Source organism: Pantherophis guttatus, chromosome 2 (genome assembly GCF_059756535.1).
Source record: "Pantherophis guttatus breed Tessera chromosome 2, ASM5975653v1, whole genome shotgun sequence".
Taxonomy (NCBI): domain Eukaryota; kingdom Metazoa; phylum Chordata; class Lepidosauria; order Squamata; family Colubridae; genus Pantherophis; species Pantherophis guttatus.
The window spans coordinates 254,324,662-254,340,020 of record NC_142064.1 but is presented as its reverse complement, the minus strand read 5'-3'; the positions used below and the strand labels follow the sequence as shown (position 1 = coordinate 254,340,020).

The 15,359-nt window shown below is 40.2% G+C and overlaps 1 pseudogene across 1 annotated transcript in view; it reads left to right on the top strand.

The window, feature by feature from the left end:
• The first annotated feature begins 2,939 nt into the window (after positions 1-2,939).
• The window catches only part of LOC117668032 (zinc-binding protein A33-like), a 29,152-nt pseudogene continuing 16,732 nt past the window's right edge, over positions 2,940-15,359 (top strand). Inside the window, exon 1 of the transcript XR_015732706.1 lies at positions 2,940-3,097. The product of XR_015732706.1 is annotated as a zinc-binding protein A33-like (transcript). The remainder of the gene's footprint in view (positions 3,098-15,359) is intronic.

The following is a 15,359-nucleotide window of genomic DNA, read 5'->3' as shown; positions in this document are numbered from 1 at the left end:
CTGATGTCAGAGAATGCTGATGAATATCCGAGCTGCTGGACACAATTGTTAGAGTTCAACAGCAAAGAATGTTTACAAACAATTGCTACTTTAAGGGTGAGTGAAAAGGTAAAGTTTGCATGCTGCAGTGGATAATCGATTACTGGGTTATTGATAGTTCACAGATACGGGTTGTCTTTAGCTGACGGCTGCAGCTGAACCCAAAATTTCTCTTGCTAAGCAAGACAGTTGTTAAGCAAATGTTGCTCCATTTTATGACCTTCCTTGCCACAGCTGTTAAAGTGAATCACTGCCGTTGTTAAATTAGCCCCATGGTTGTGAAGTGAATCTGACTTCCCCCTTTGACTTTGTCAAAATGTCACAAAAGGTGATCACATGATCCTGGGACACTGCAACCAGCATAAATATGAACCAGTTGCTAAGCATCTTGAATTTTTTATCATGTGCTGTGGGGATGCTGTAATGATCATAAGTATGAAAAATGGTCATGCCACTTTTTTCCAGTGCTGTTGTAACTCTGGTCACTAAACGATCTCTTGTAAGTCGGGGACTACCTGTACTTGAAAGGATGGGAATTCTGCAAACCATTCACATTTAACACCAAGGACTTGGCGGTTACATTTTGTAACATGCTGAAGGGTTAACTTAATGTGTTGTATGGGAGCCGCATGGCGCTCCCATACAACACCTCTCCTGCGTGAGCTGCACTGGCTCCCAGTGGTCTTCCGGGTGAGCTTCAAGGTGTTGGTTATCACCTTTAAAGCGCTCCATGGCATAGGATCTAGTTATCTTCGAGACCGCCTGCTGCTACCGACGGCCTCCCATCGACCTGTGCGCTCCCACAGAGAGGGCCTCCTCGGGGTGCCATCAGCCAAACAGTGCAGGCTGGTGACCCCCAGGGGGAGGGCCTTCTCTGTGGGGGCACCTACCCTCTGGAATCAGCTGTCCCCAGAGATAAGGAGAATCCAAGACCTCGGTGCCTTCCGCCATGCCCTTAAAACCTTCTTTTTCCAGCAAGCCGGGCTGGCCTAACATTTTTTAAAATGTTTTTAATTGTTTGTTACTGTTTTTAATCATGGGGCCAAATTTATATATATCTTTTTAATTGTATTTTAATGTTTGTAGTTTATGTTTTTACTTGGCTGTTCACCGCCCTGAGTCCTCAGGGAGAAGGGCGGTATACAAATTTAACAATAAATAAATAAAATCAGAATAGAGATGGAAGGGACCTTCGAAGTCTCCTAGTCCAACCTCCTGCTCAAGCAGGAGACCCTTTACCAGTGATATCTAACTTTTTTGCTATCACGTGCCAGGAAGGGGGGGAGCAAGGGAGATTTGTGCATGCGTGTGCCCACACCCATAATTCTATGCACCCTGCCTTGTGCATGCGCGCACAACCCCCTTCCCCCCACTCTTGGCACACGATGGCCCAGTAGGCCTGTTTTTCTTTCCCACCTGGCTCCAGATCCTCTCTATGCATCTGGGGAGGGTGAAAACAGCCTTCCCCACCCCCTTGGAGGCCCTCCGGAGACCTGAAACGGCCCATTTCCCAATTCCCGGTGGGACAGGAAGTGACTTTTTTGCTTCCCCAGCCTCCAGAGCCTTTCTAGAAGTCTCTGGAGCCTGGGACTGCAAAAATGTCACTTCCTGTCCCACCGGGAGTTGGGAAATGGGCCATTTTAGGCCTCCGGAGGGCCTCCAAGGGGGTGGGGAAGGCTGTTTTCACCCTCCCCAGAAGCATAGAGAGGATCTGGAGCCAGGTGAGAAAGAAAAACGGGCCTTCCCCCGCCCCCCCAGGCCCTTTGGAGGCAGGAAACAGCCTGTTTCCCTACTTCTGGTGGGCCCAGAAGGCCCGAAAATCAGCTGGCCAGTGCACACATGCGTGCCGCAGTTGAGCTGGCATGCCCACTGATATGGCTATGCGTGCCACCTGTGGCACATGTGCCATAGGTTCACCATCATGGCCCTATACCATTTCAGACAAGTGACTTTCCAGTCTCCTTAAAAACCTCCAGTAATGAAGCACCCACAACTTCTGGAGGCAAGCTGTTCCACTGGTTAATTGTCCTCACTGTTACGCTGTTTCCCCGAAAATAAGACCTCCCCGGATAATAAGCTCTCCCTGAAAATATTTAAACACATGCGCAGCCAATCCCCGCCATTTCCTCTGGTTAGGGTTTGGGAGAGAGAACTGGAAATCAGTAAGATGGCAAGAGGAGTTCCACACACCCCAAAATAATATGACCTCCTCAAAAATAAGGCCAAGCACTTATTTTGGGGTTCAAAAAAATATAAGACAGGGTCTTATTTTGGGGGAAACACGGTAGGAAGTTTCTCCTTAATTCCAGGTTGCTTTTCTCCTTGCTTAGTTTCCACCCCTTGTTTCTTGTCCTGCTTTCTGGTGCTTTGGAAAATAAGTTGATCCTGTCCTCCTCCTGGCAGCCCCTCAAATACTGGAATACTATCATGTCCCCCCTGGTCCTTCTTTCCTCTAGACTCGCCGTACCCCAAATCCTGCAACCGTTCTTCATACGTTTTAGTCTCCAGACCTTTAATCATCTTAGCTGCTCTTCTTTGCACTTTTTCCAAAGTGTCAACATCTATTATTATTTTTTTGGACATGGCTACATTGTCAAATCCTTTTGTTCTGAGCCTTCACATCTGACAAGTTAACCCATGTTACCAATAACTTTTTGCCGGGGCTGTTTCCTCCTTCCCCATCAGTTGCCACAATCGTTTGATCCACCCACTGATGCCCTGTGTTAGCATCATTACTGGCCTTTCTGTCCAGCTCTTTCTCCAACCCCTCCCTCCCTGCTCCCTCCCTCCCAACCTGGATGCAGTAGTGTTAATGCAGTGGTGTGAAAAAAATGCTGATGCAGCTTTGCTAGCATGCTGAGGGTTTGCAGAGGTGGAAAAATGCTGCATTATCATTGCTACACAGAACCCAGCTACAGTTTTCAGTTCCTGAACTCTTCCCTCTCCCCTTGAAGCTGAGTGCCAAGAACAAGGACGAGCTGGGCAGGAGACAAGAACTACAATGGAGGAAAAGTGGGGGAGAGCCATTCAAACTAGAAAAGAGCATTTCAACCCAAGGGTAAGAAAGCAACTTAACTATTTACTTCAGCTGATTCTTTGCCTCTGAAGCCAGGAGGTGGAGAAGGGGAAGAATACCTGATATTTCCTGAGAAAGTTAGGAGGTTCTAAACATACTTAATGGGAAGTGAATCTATTTTAATTCAATGGTTGCTTACTCCTGAGTCAACTTGACTCAAACAGCTTTGCTCTTCCCTTGCAAAACAGACTCTAAAACTGAAAGAACTGAATAAAAAGTTGGAATAGAAATAAATATACTTTCAAGTGGTCCGTGTGAGTTATAAATACTATTTTCACTAAATTTATTGCATTAAGCGAGTTCCTGCAAGACATTATTTGTTGCTGTGGTGATTTTTGGAATGAATTCTGATCTCTTGTTAATCTTGCTCCTGATGGATTTTCCGTACAGTTCCAAAAGAAGTCAAATTTCAGTTAAAATCCTCCCTGGAAATCTGTGTTATTAGCAAGTGACTTTGGGGTTTAGTAGAAGGTGGGTGGAATTCTCTACAGTGGCTCAAAATCTTGGTTTGAATCTCTCTCAAATCCCAATCTGGTGAGATACTGTATAAATCTCTCCTCCACCACCCTCCATGGCTGAAAAGTGATTCTGCTGTGCAGATTTAAGATTTCTTAATAGAAAGCATGCAAAGGACTAGCCAGGCTCTAAATAGTGCTGGATTAAATGCTTAATGTTGCTGGACATTGATTCCATGCTAGCAATTTGTTTATTATTGGCACCAGGTTTCCGGATTATGTAGGAAGAGGCTGATATAGAAAAAAATGGGAACAGGAGGGTTGATTTCTTCTAAAGCAAGTTTTCTGAAGGATTAGACCTGGATGATTCGGAGGAACTCAACATTCCAGGAAACAAAAGTAATAAGTTCTACCTTGAATTTCTAAAAGGAGAATTCGGGGTTATGTTCCACCTCAATCTCCAAGCTGGGATTTGAGGACCCAGAGTATAGAAGATGGGATTTGGCATTTTCTTTCTTTCTTTTTTTTTTTTGTAGCCTTAGGAACTCGAATGCACTCCGACTGGCATAACTTCATTGACTTCAGATAGATTAACAGAGTTGGAAGGGACCTTGTAGGTCATCTAGTCCAACCCCCCGGCCAAGCAGGAGACCCTACACCATTTCTGACAAATGGCAGTCCAGTCTCCCCTTGAAACCTCCAGGATGAAGCTCCCACAACTTCCGAAGGCAAAGCTGTTCCATTGGTTGATTGCTCTCACTGTCAGAAAATTTCTCCTTATTTCCATGTTGAATCTCTCCTTGATCAGTTTCCATCCATTATTCCTTGTCTGGCCTTCAGGTGCTCTGGAAAATAGGTTGACGCCCCTCCTCTTTGTGGCAGCCCCTCAAATATTGGAACACTGCTATCATGTCTCCCCTGGTCCTTCTCTTCATTAGACTGGCCATGTCCAGTTCCTGCAACTGTTCATCATATGTTTTAGTCTCCAGTCCCCTAATCATCCTGGTTGCTCTTCTCTGCACTTTTTCTAGAGTCTCAACATCTCAACAACATTGCTTCTCAGTATCTGCTAGACATCTATTGGATTAATTTCAGCCCCCTTCCTTGACTTCAGAAGCAAAAAGCCGCTTATATGGGAGATTTCCTTTTATTTTATTCTCTATTTTGTGAGGTAGGCCAGGTTGGAAGAGAACTACCGTCTGGCCACCTAATGATCCATACAATAGTCTTTGACTTATGACCGCAGTGGAGCCCAAAATTTCTGTTGCTAAGCAAAGCAAGTGTTCAATGAGTTTTGCCCCATTTTATGACCTTTCTTGCCACAGTTCTTAAGTGAATCCCTCCAGTTGTTCAGTTAGTAACACGGTTGTTAAGTGAATCTGGCTTCCTGGTTGACTGCTTGTTGGAAGGTCGTGAAAAGGTGACCATATGACCCTGGGACACTGCAACTGTCATAAATACACGCCAGTTGCCAAGCCTCTGAATTTTGATTACCTGATTCTGGGGATGATGCAACAGTCGTGTGAAAAAGGGTCATAAGTCACTTTTTTCGGTGCTGTAGTAACTTTGAATGGTCACTAAATGAATGGTTGTAAATTGAGAACTACCCTGTTTCCCCAAAAATAAGTCCTCCCCGGATAATAAGCCCAATCAGGATTTTGAGCACATGCGCTAAAATAAGCCTTCCCCAAAAATAAGCCACCTCCCAAAAATAAGCCCTCCCTGAAAATATTTAAGTGCCATTTCCTCTGGTTAGGGTTAGAGAGACAGAGGTGGAAATCAGGTAAGACGGCAAGAGGAGCCCCGTCTTGCTCCATGTGCCCCAAAATAATAAGACCTCCCCCAAAAATAAAACCAAGTGCTTATTTTGGGGTTCAAAAAAATATAAGACAGGGTCTTATTTTCGGGGAAACACGGTGCTTGGAATTTCGAGGAACACTAGTAAAATATTTATGGATGGGTGGTACAACAGGAAAGAAACATGCAGGATTTCTCAACCTCAGCCACTTTAAGATGTGTAGACTTCAACTCCCAGAATCCCCCAGCAAGCAAGGAGAATTCTGGGGAAGGGTGGCTGGGGAGTTCTGAGAATTGAAGTCTGTACATCTTAAGGTTGCCCGAGTTGAGAAACACTGAAATTGGAGCACAATGCATTTCTGTTGGAGGAGTTTTTCATGCAGCAGAACAAACCTCAAGTTACTTTCCCACTCATCCACTCACTCACCCACTCATCATACTTTTAAGAGTTATTGTCTTAATAATAAAAAGAAACATATCAGTTGTCATAGAAGTTTTGATAAGGATATCGAGAAGCAAGGCTTCAATTAACACACATTCCTTCTAAGCTTCTATCTTGCTAAGATGTCCCAAGAATTTGTTTTCCTCACAACCCTTAGGACTATGGAATTATTCTTCAGGTTATCTTTTCATTCATCTGTCGATTCATGCAAGAGATCCACACCAAACCAGAAACCTGAGTTCTGTGGTTGCTTAGGAAAGAACTGGGGATGCATAATAATTCAAACGATTTAATTCAGAATGATTTCTTTCTTATTTCAAAGTAGAAAAAAATGTTGTTGTTTTTTTAAAGGGCTTCATGGACACTGAAATATTCTTTAAATGACAAAGGCTGAAATAATCATAATAAAAAAAAAAGCTTTCCTGAAGATCCAGAAAAACCTGGTGTTAGCTGCCACCTTATACTTGCTTGTGCTTCCACAGACTGCCATGAATTGTGGGGAGGGAGGCGGGCGGAAGGCAAGGGGGGAAATGAAAATTAAGTTTCAGAAGCAGGGAGGAAAGCAGGAAAAGTAAAGTTAAGTTCTGAATCTCTTGGAGTTGCTGTTTCAGTCACCTGGCATACCAGCTGCATATCTTCCTGTACACAACTGGCCATTACAAAAACATCCTGCCTGAACTTGGTTGGTGGCACAGGGTGAGTGATGGGAGGGGAAAGTTAAACTTAGGGCTTTTGGCATGTGATGCTCAGTTCTGGCTACGCATCACTGCAACGCCCTTCTAATAAAACGATGCCTTTCTCAATAGGTGGAGCCAAGGATGGTTTTTATTTAGAGGTTTAAGTGGCGGCAGGTCTGACACATTGAGGGGTTTGCCTGCCCTGCAAAGAGCTGTGAGAATCACTTCGAGGAAGAGGAGGAAGAGACGCAGCCCAGACAAAGGTGTGATAAAAAGTTTCTGTGTGCAAAATAGGAATGCAATTGGAGAAAACGTCTCAGGGTTTCTCCTTCCTGGTTCACTTTAGGATGAAGGCAGGAAGCGCCTTCAGACTCTGTTTCTGTAACCCTGTAAGAAAAGTAGTTTTAGTGTTCATGATTTTGGTGTTCAAGGCTGATCTGTCTGGGATGGCAGACACCCAGTGGTGGGATTCAACCAGTTCGCACCACTTCGGGAGAGCCGGTTGTTAACTTTCTGAGCAGTTTGGTGAACTGGTTGTTGGAAGAAATCATTAGGGCAGAGAATCGATTGTTCGATCACTTGAATCCCACCACTGCAGACACCCCTTCGCCTCAGTCTTCCAGTACTTGAGGGGCTGTCACAGACAAGAGAGGGTTGACTTATTCTCCAGAGCAGGACAAAAAGTAACAGATGGAAACTTGTCAAAGGAGAGATCCAACCTAGAATTAAGGAGAAATTTCTTGAAAGTAAAAACAACCAGTGAAATGCTTGCTTCCAGAATAGAATGGAATGGAATGGAATGGAATAGAATAGAATAAGAGGGAAGGAAAGGAAACCACTTCAGACAAATAGTTATCCAATATCTTCTTAAAAACTTCCAGTGTTGGAGCATTCACAACTTCTGGAGTCAAGTTGTGCCACTGATTAATTGTTCTGTCAGGAAATTTTTTCTTAGTTCTAGGTTGCTTCTCCCCTTGATTAGTTTCCACCCATTGCTTCTTGTCCTGCCTTCAGGTGCTTTGGAGAATAGATTGACTCCCTCTTCTTTGTGGCAACCCCTGAGATATTGGAACATTTATATCATATCAGCCTTAGTCGTTCTTTTCATACACATACCCAATTCCAGCAACCATCTTTATATGTTTTAGCCCCCTAATCATCTTTGTTGCTCTTCTCTGGACTCTTTCTAGAGTCTCAACATTTGTTTACATCGTGGCGACCAAAACTGAATGCAGTATTCCAAGTGTGGCCTTACCAAGGCATTATAAAGTGGTGTTAACACTTCATGTGATCTTGATTCTATCCCTCTGTTTATGCAGCCCACAACTGTGTTGGCTTTTCTGGCAGCTGCTGCACACTGCTGGCTCATATTTAAATGGTTGTCCACTAGGACTCCAAGATCCCTCTCACAGTTACTACTATTGAGTGAGGTACCACATATATTGTACCTGTGCATTTTGTTTTTCTTGCCTAAATATAGAACCTTACTTTTTTCATTATTGAATTTCATTTTGTTAGATAGGGCCCAATGTTCAAGTCTGTCAAGTTCCTTCTGAATCTTAAGCCTATCTTCTGGCTATTCCTGGTAGTTTGGTGTCGTCTGCAAATTTGATGAGTTCCCCATCTATCCCCTCATCCAAATCATTGATGAAGATGTTGAAGAGTACTTGGGGTACTCCACTGCATATTTTCCTCCATGTAGATGCAGTTCAATTGAGGACTACATGTTGGGTGTGGTTGATCAGCCAGTTACGAATCCATCTGGTGGTGAGGCTGTCTAACCCACATTTTTCTATCTTATCAAGTAGTAGGTTATAGTTTACTTTATCAAATGCCTTACTGAAGTCCAAGTAAATTATACTGACAGCATTCCTCTGGTCCCCTAATTTTGTCACTTTCTCAAAGAATGCAATAAGATTTGGTATGATCTGTTTTTGACAAACCCATGTTGGCTTTTGATTATTACTTTGTTTGCATCTAGGTGTTCGCTGATTTGTTTCTTGATTGTCTTTTCCAGAATCTTCCCTGGTATTGAGGTCAGGCTGATAGGTCTGTAGTTTCCTGGATCTACTTTTTCCCCTTTTTTGCAGATGGGAATTACATCAGCTCTTTTCTAGTCTTCCGGCAGTTCCCTGGTGGTCCAGGATCATTGAAAGGTATAATTCAGTGGTTCTGAGATCTTGTCTGCCAGTTCTTTCAGAACCTTGGGATGTAATCCATTTGGTCCTCGTGATTTGAACTTGTCTAGGGTAGACAGGTGCTTACTTACCATTTTCTTCCCTATTTTAACTTGTGTTCCTAATCTGTTTTTTTGTGATGCTGTTTTTGATAGATTGGACTGTTTTTTCCCTTTGTGTAAAGACAGATGCAAAAAAAAAAAAAAAAAAGAGTTAAGAAATTAAGTAGCTTTCTCCCTGTTGCTTGTCACCTTCTTGCCATTTTCTCCCAGCAATGGACCAACTGTTTTCTTGTCTTTTTTTCTTGTTTTTAACATGATGGAATAAGCTTTTTTGGGGGGATGGGGGTGGGGGGGTTATTTTTTACTTTTGTCTCAAGCCTTTGTTCATTGTGAGCTTTAGCTTTCCTCTTTGCTGGCTAGGGCTATTTGCTGATATTCTGCCTTAGTTATATGCCCCTCTTTCCAGTTTTTATATTTGTCCTTTTTGTCTTTTAATTTGTCAGAGAGTTCTTTATGCAGCCATGCTGGTTTCTTTTGAGATATATTATTTTTCTACTTCATTGATATTGTGCTAGACTGGGCTTTTATAATCTCACTTTTCAAAATTTCCCAAGTTTCTTTTTTTTTTTTAATTGAAAAAGTTTTAAAACAAACACAATTTCCCCACAACCCCCCCTCCCAACCCCCCTCCCCCTCCCTGACTTCCCAGAGCAGAACACAAGGTATTTCTATTGACCTTTAACAATAAACTAAATTGCATAACCAATCATTAAACTAACACCCCTAAAAAAATTTTTTTCTTAACCCCCCCATATATAAAATCCTATTTCTTAAACATAATACTTCTAATATCACTTATATAACGCTTATACAAATAAAAGAAATCATTCATAAGCTATTTGATATTTTTTGGTCTGATACTTATTTTGTATATAATCAATCCATCTTCTCCAGTCCTGTATGTACCTTTCTTGTGTGTGATCCTTCAGATATGCTGAAATTTTAGCCATTTCAGCTAAATTAGTTACTTTCAGTATCCAGTCATCAATAGTAGGCAAAAAGTCCTTCTTCCAGTGTTGTGCTACCAACAATCTTGCTGCTGTTATCAAGTTCAAAATCAATTTAGTCTCTGCAACTGTACAGTCCGTAGTTATACCCAGTAAGAACAACTGTGGAGAAAATTTCAGTCTCTTTTTAAGAATATTCTGCATCACCCACCAAATCTTTATCCAAAATGCTTTGATTTTTCTACAAGTCCACCATATATGATAATAAGTTGCATCATCACAGTCACATCTCCAACATTTAGCTTGCACATTAGAATACATACATGATAATTTTTTAGGATCTAAATGCCATCTATAAAACATTTTATAAAAATTTTCTCTTAAATTTTGTGCTTGTGTAAATTTCACATTTCTAATCCAAATCTTTTCCCAAGTCTCCATCATTACTGGCTCTTGAAAATTTTGTGCCCATTTAATCATACAGTCTTTAACCAATTCCGTCTCAGAATCTATTTCCAATAAAACATTATACAACCTTTTAATATGCATTTGTTTTTGATCTCTAATTTGTTTTACCAAATTCTCCTCATTTTGCACAAAGCCAGTTTTTTGATCTTCCTTCCATCTAGCTTGAAGTTGACTGTACTGAAACCATGTATAAATTATACCTTCTTCTCTCAGTATATCTAAAGATTTCAAATACATTACCCCCCTTTCCATAATAAGAAGCTCTTTATAGGTAATCACCTCCTGTTTTTGTTCTATATGTATATTTTCTATTGCATGTCTAGGATTTGCCCATAAAAGTATCTTATAATTTAACTTATATTGATATTTTTTCCAAACCCTTAACAAAGCATTTCTTAATATATGAACCTTAAATACTTTATCCACTTTTTTGTCATATAACAAATAAGCATGCCATCCATATAACAAATCATAACCTTCTAAATTCAAAATTCTCCCCTCAGTTAAATTAAACTAATCACTAATTTGTGATAAAACCGCTGCTTCATAATATAATCTTAAATTAGGCATTTTAAGACCCCCTCTTTCACGTGTATCTTGTATAATTTTCATTTTTATTCTGGGTTTTTTCCCAGCCCAAATAAAAGTATTAACACCTTTCTGCCATTCTCTCAGATTTTCATCTTTCTTAAGCACAGGTATCATTTGGAACAAAAATAAAAATCTAGGTAAAACATTCATTTTAATTGCTGCAATTCTTCCCAATAAAGACAACTGTATTTTTTTCCAATTTTCCATAACCTTCTGTACCTTCTGCCAAAGTACCTCATAATTGTTTTTGTATAATTTTGTATTTGAAGCTGCTATGTATACCCCTAGATATTTAACCTTTTTAACTATTTCAAAATCTGTTAATCTTGCTAGTTTATCTCTTTCAAGTATAGTCATATTTTTAACTATCATCTTTGTCTTATGTAAATTAACTTTAAATCCTGATACTTTCCCGTATTGATCAATTATATCCCATATATATGGAGCCGACTCTATAGGTTGGGATAAAGTAATAACCAAGTCATCTGCAAATGCTCTTAATCTATAATCTTGTTGTCTAATTACAATACCCTTCAATTTTTCTGATTCACATATCTTATTCAATAGTACCTCCAAAGTCAAAATAAATAATAGTGGGGACAGAGGACACCCCTGCCTTGTTCCTTTCTCAATTTTAAAAGCCTCTGTTAAACCTCCATTAACTATAATTTGTGCTGTTTGCTGCTGGTATATCGCTCTAATTGATTGTGTAAAATATTCCCCAAAGTGCATTTTCTCTATTATTTTGAACAAAAATTGCCAGTTCAAACGATCAAATGCCTTCTCTGCATCCAAAAATATAAACGCTGCAAGGACTTGATTATTTTTTTCCAAATATTCCAATAAGTTTACAATTTGTCTAACATTATATCTCATTTGTCTCCCTTTTATAAACCCTGATTGATCATTGTGAATTATTTGTTGCATAACTGGCATTAATCTATTAGCTAATATTTTAGCAAAAATCTTATAATCAGTATTCAGAAGTGAAATTGGCCTGAAATTCTCAGGTTTAATGGAATTTTGGTCCTCCTTTGGAATTAGTGAGACAAAGGCTGTTTTCCAAGAAGGTGGTACTCCTCCTCCTACTTGTATTTTATTAAATAAAATTTTGAGTGGTTCTAACATTTCAGATTGTAAATGTTTATAATAAACAGCTGTTAGTCCATCTGTTCCCGGAGCCTTACCTATTTTTAATTGTTTAATTGCCCCAACAATTTCCTCGGAAGTTATTGGCTGATTCAGTCTCTCTCTCTGTTCCAGCGTTAATTCAGGAATCTCCAACTTTAAATATCTATCAATATCAACATCTTGAATTGCATCTTTAGCATATAACTTTGTATAGAACTCCAAAAAGGCCTTTTTTATTAAGTTCTGTTGATAAATCTCTTTACCTCTAAATTCTATCTTGTCTATAACACGTGATTTCTGTTTTTTCCTCATCGTGTAAGCCAACCATCTCCCAGGTTTATTAGCATTACAAAATGTATTATGTCTGGCATATTGTATGCTGGTTGCTACTTGCCCAGCCATTAACATATTAAATTGCTCTCTTAAGATATTAATCATATCTTTTGCCTTTTTATCTCCCAGGTTAATTATAAGCAATTGTTCTTTCTTTTTAATTTCCTCCTCTATCTCTTTCCGTCTGTTTTGTTGTTTTAATCTATATTTATTATTCAAAAAAATTAATGTTCCTCTCATATATGCCTTACACGCATCCCATACCATCTCCATCGAAGTTCCTTTATTCATATTGTTAACAAAAAATTCTTTCATTTGTTTTTTAAGCTCACACAAGTTATCTTCATATCTAAATAAATTCTCATTTAACCTCCAAGACCTCCTTTCCCCTCTTTCCTGCTCTAGTTCCACCCAAACCGGGCTGTGATCAGTTAAAGTTCTTGGACATATCTTCGTACTCTTCACCCTAGAAAAAAGATCATTTGTAGTTAATATAAAATCAATCCTAGAAAAAGATTGATGCCTATCTGAAAAAAAAGTAAAATCACTCTCCAATACGTTCCTTTCTCTCCAAATGTCTCTGAGCTCCATATCCTCCAAGATATCAAAAAAAGATTTAGGCAACTTAGCACGCATGGAAATCTTGGAAAGACTTTTTTTATCTTTCTGGGTATTTAATACCCTATTCCAATCACCCATTAGAAGTAAAGATCTATAATCCGATTGTAATATTTTGGTATGTAAAAGTTTGTAAAATTTATCTTGTTGTTGATTAGGTGCATATACTCCAATTACAAGCAGCTTCCCATTCTGTGTTGTTAATTCGATTGCAATATATCTACCTTGAGTGTCAGCCTCAATTAAATTGGCCACTAAGCCTCTTTTAACGTATATAACTAGTCCATTTTTCTTTTCTGGTGCTGATGCCATAAAATGTGTACCTAATTTCGAATTTATCAAGTACTTTTGATCTGAGGATTTAATATGCGTTTCTTGCAAACAAATGACATCGTTCTGAAATTGCTTCAAATAGTGAAATATTTTCTTTCTTTTTTGTGGAGAATTTAAACCGTTAACATTCCAAGATAAAAATTTATTTGCCATCTCTGGGCGTTCCAAGCTTTGAGAGCATCAGCTGAACCTCCTCCACCATTTTAGACTTCGGCCTAGCTCCTCCCACTGCTTGTGTTTTTTGGGCTTGTTGGGTTGAATCTTGAGGCTGTTGTGCCAGATGTTGTTTGTAAGTAGCTCTTGTCAATCGTTGATCTTTTGGCAGCTGTATCATCGTTAATGACTCAAGGGTTGGTGGTGGACCCCCACTCAATAGTGGATCTTCTTCCAGATTGGCTCCTCCAGCTAGTGCTTGAGCATAAGTTTGTGGTTGCCCTCCATCTTTCTCTTGTTGTGTAATTTCCAATTGCTTTCTAGCACCCCCTGGTGAGGGTGGCCTTCCAGCCTTTAAAACATTAGCATAAAAATCTTTTGCCTTTCCAACTGTGTTTAAACGATATCTTTGCCAGCGTATGTCACTATTATCCCAAATGGGACATCCCATCTGTACTGGAGCTGCTGGTTTCTTAGTTCATTCACCAAAAAACCAAACTGCTTTCTGTCTCTTAACATTTTAGGAGGAAGCTCTTTCAGGACCACCAGCTCTTGTCCCTCCACTTTAGTCTTGTTTCTGTAAGAAGCTTGCAAAATGTCATTTCTAACTCTCCTTGTTGTAAAATAAATCACCACATCTCTTGGTAGCTGCTTTTGTTTTGCCAGCCAGGAATTGACCCTGTAAATTTTGTCCATTTGAATTGCCACATCTTCTGGCCTTTCTGAGATCAGCTCTGCTAAAGCATTGGAGCAAACATCTTTTAAATTTTCACCACTCTTTTCTTTCAAACCTCTCAGCCTCAGGGCAAATTCCATTGATCTGTATTGTAACATAACCATTTCGTCATCCATTTTCTCTGTTTGTATCATAACCTCTCCTACTTTAGTTGCAAGCTCCAAGTTAGCATCATCAATTTCCCGTATTCTCTCCTCAATCTTTAACATATGAGTAGCCAGTCCTGAAACTGCATAAACAATGTCATCTCTTATTTCATCATGTTTTTCCTCCACTACACTTGTAAGTTTCTTTAGCTCCTCTGAAAATTCTTTCATCATTTCTGTCTGATTGTTCAGGGCACCCATTATAAATTCTTTAAGGTCTTGTGACTGTGTATCAGCTGGAAGTTGTTGTTTTTGAGTCACTACAGGGGAACCTCCTCCCCCTTTAGAAGTTGGTGGCTTTAGTTGTTTAGCAGCCATTTTATTTTAAAAAAAGTTTTTTCCTTTTACAGCCACAGAATCTTATAAACAGTCTTACAAAGTATATTTCAAAGTTTTTCCAAAATAAACAATCCTCTCTTCAAGCTATGCTCAATCCCCAGCAGTTTACTCTTCAGGCAGAGGGCTCTTAACAAGCAGTTTCCCTTTAACTTTCACTTTCCCTTCCGCCCATAACAAAGGCTTCCTCTCCAGCCTCCAGCTCAAGAGAGCTCCGTTTGCAACAATGTATTCACGGAGTTAAGTTCTGTTTCTTTTAGAAAGCTTGCACTCTTGCTTCCGCTCTGTCTGCCTTGTTAGAAATCATTAAAACTCACTGTTTGCCGGCAGAATTGGACGCAGACGTCTTGCTCTGATTAACAGAGGCACCAGCGATCCGGAGCAATGGGAGGGGTGAACTAGGGAGCTCTCACCCTCCGAGTCCCTGGAATTAATCCAGTGACTTTTGGGGAGCTCTACCCACCCCCTCCGACTCTCCTCTCCTTCTTTGCCCGAAGGAGAGTTTTTTCAAACCGCCGGACAGCTCTTTAGCGCTGTCAGGGCGGTTTTTACAGATCGGGTGGCTGGCGGTCTATGGAGACCGTCCTCGTCGTCCGCGGAGCCACCGGAAGTCAAGCAAAATTTCCCAAGTTTCTTGAGTTGTTTTCCTCTTGAGGATTCTCATCCATGGAATCCTTCCCAAGCTCTCTCTCTATGTTTATTGAAATTAGCTCTCTTAGGGCTCTAGTTTGACAGTGTTCTATTGCTTGTGTTTGCATAATGTTGAAGTTGTGGGTGCTCCATCACTAGAGGTTTTAAAGAAGAAATTGGGCAGCCAATGTCTGGAATAGTATAGGGTCTTC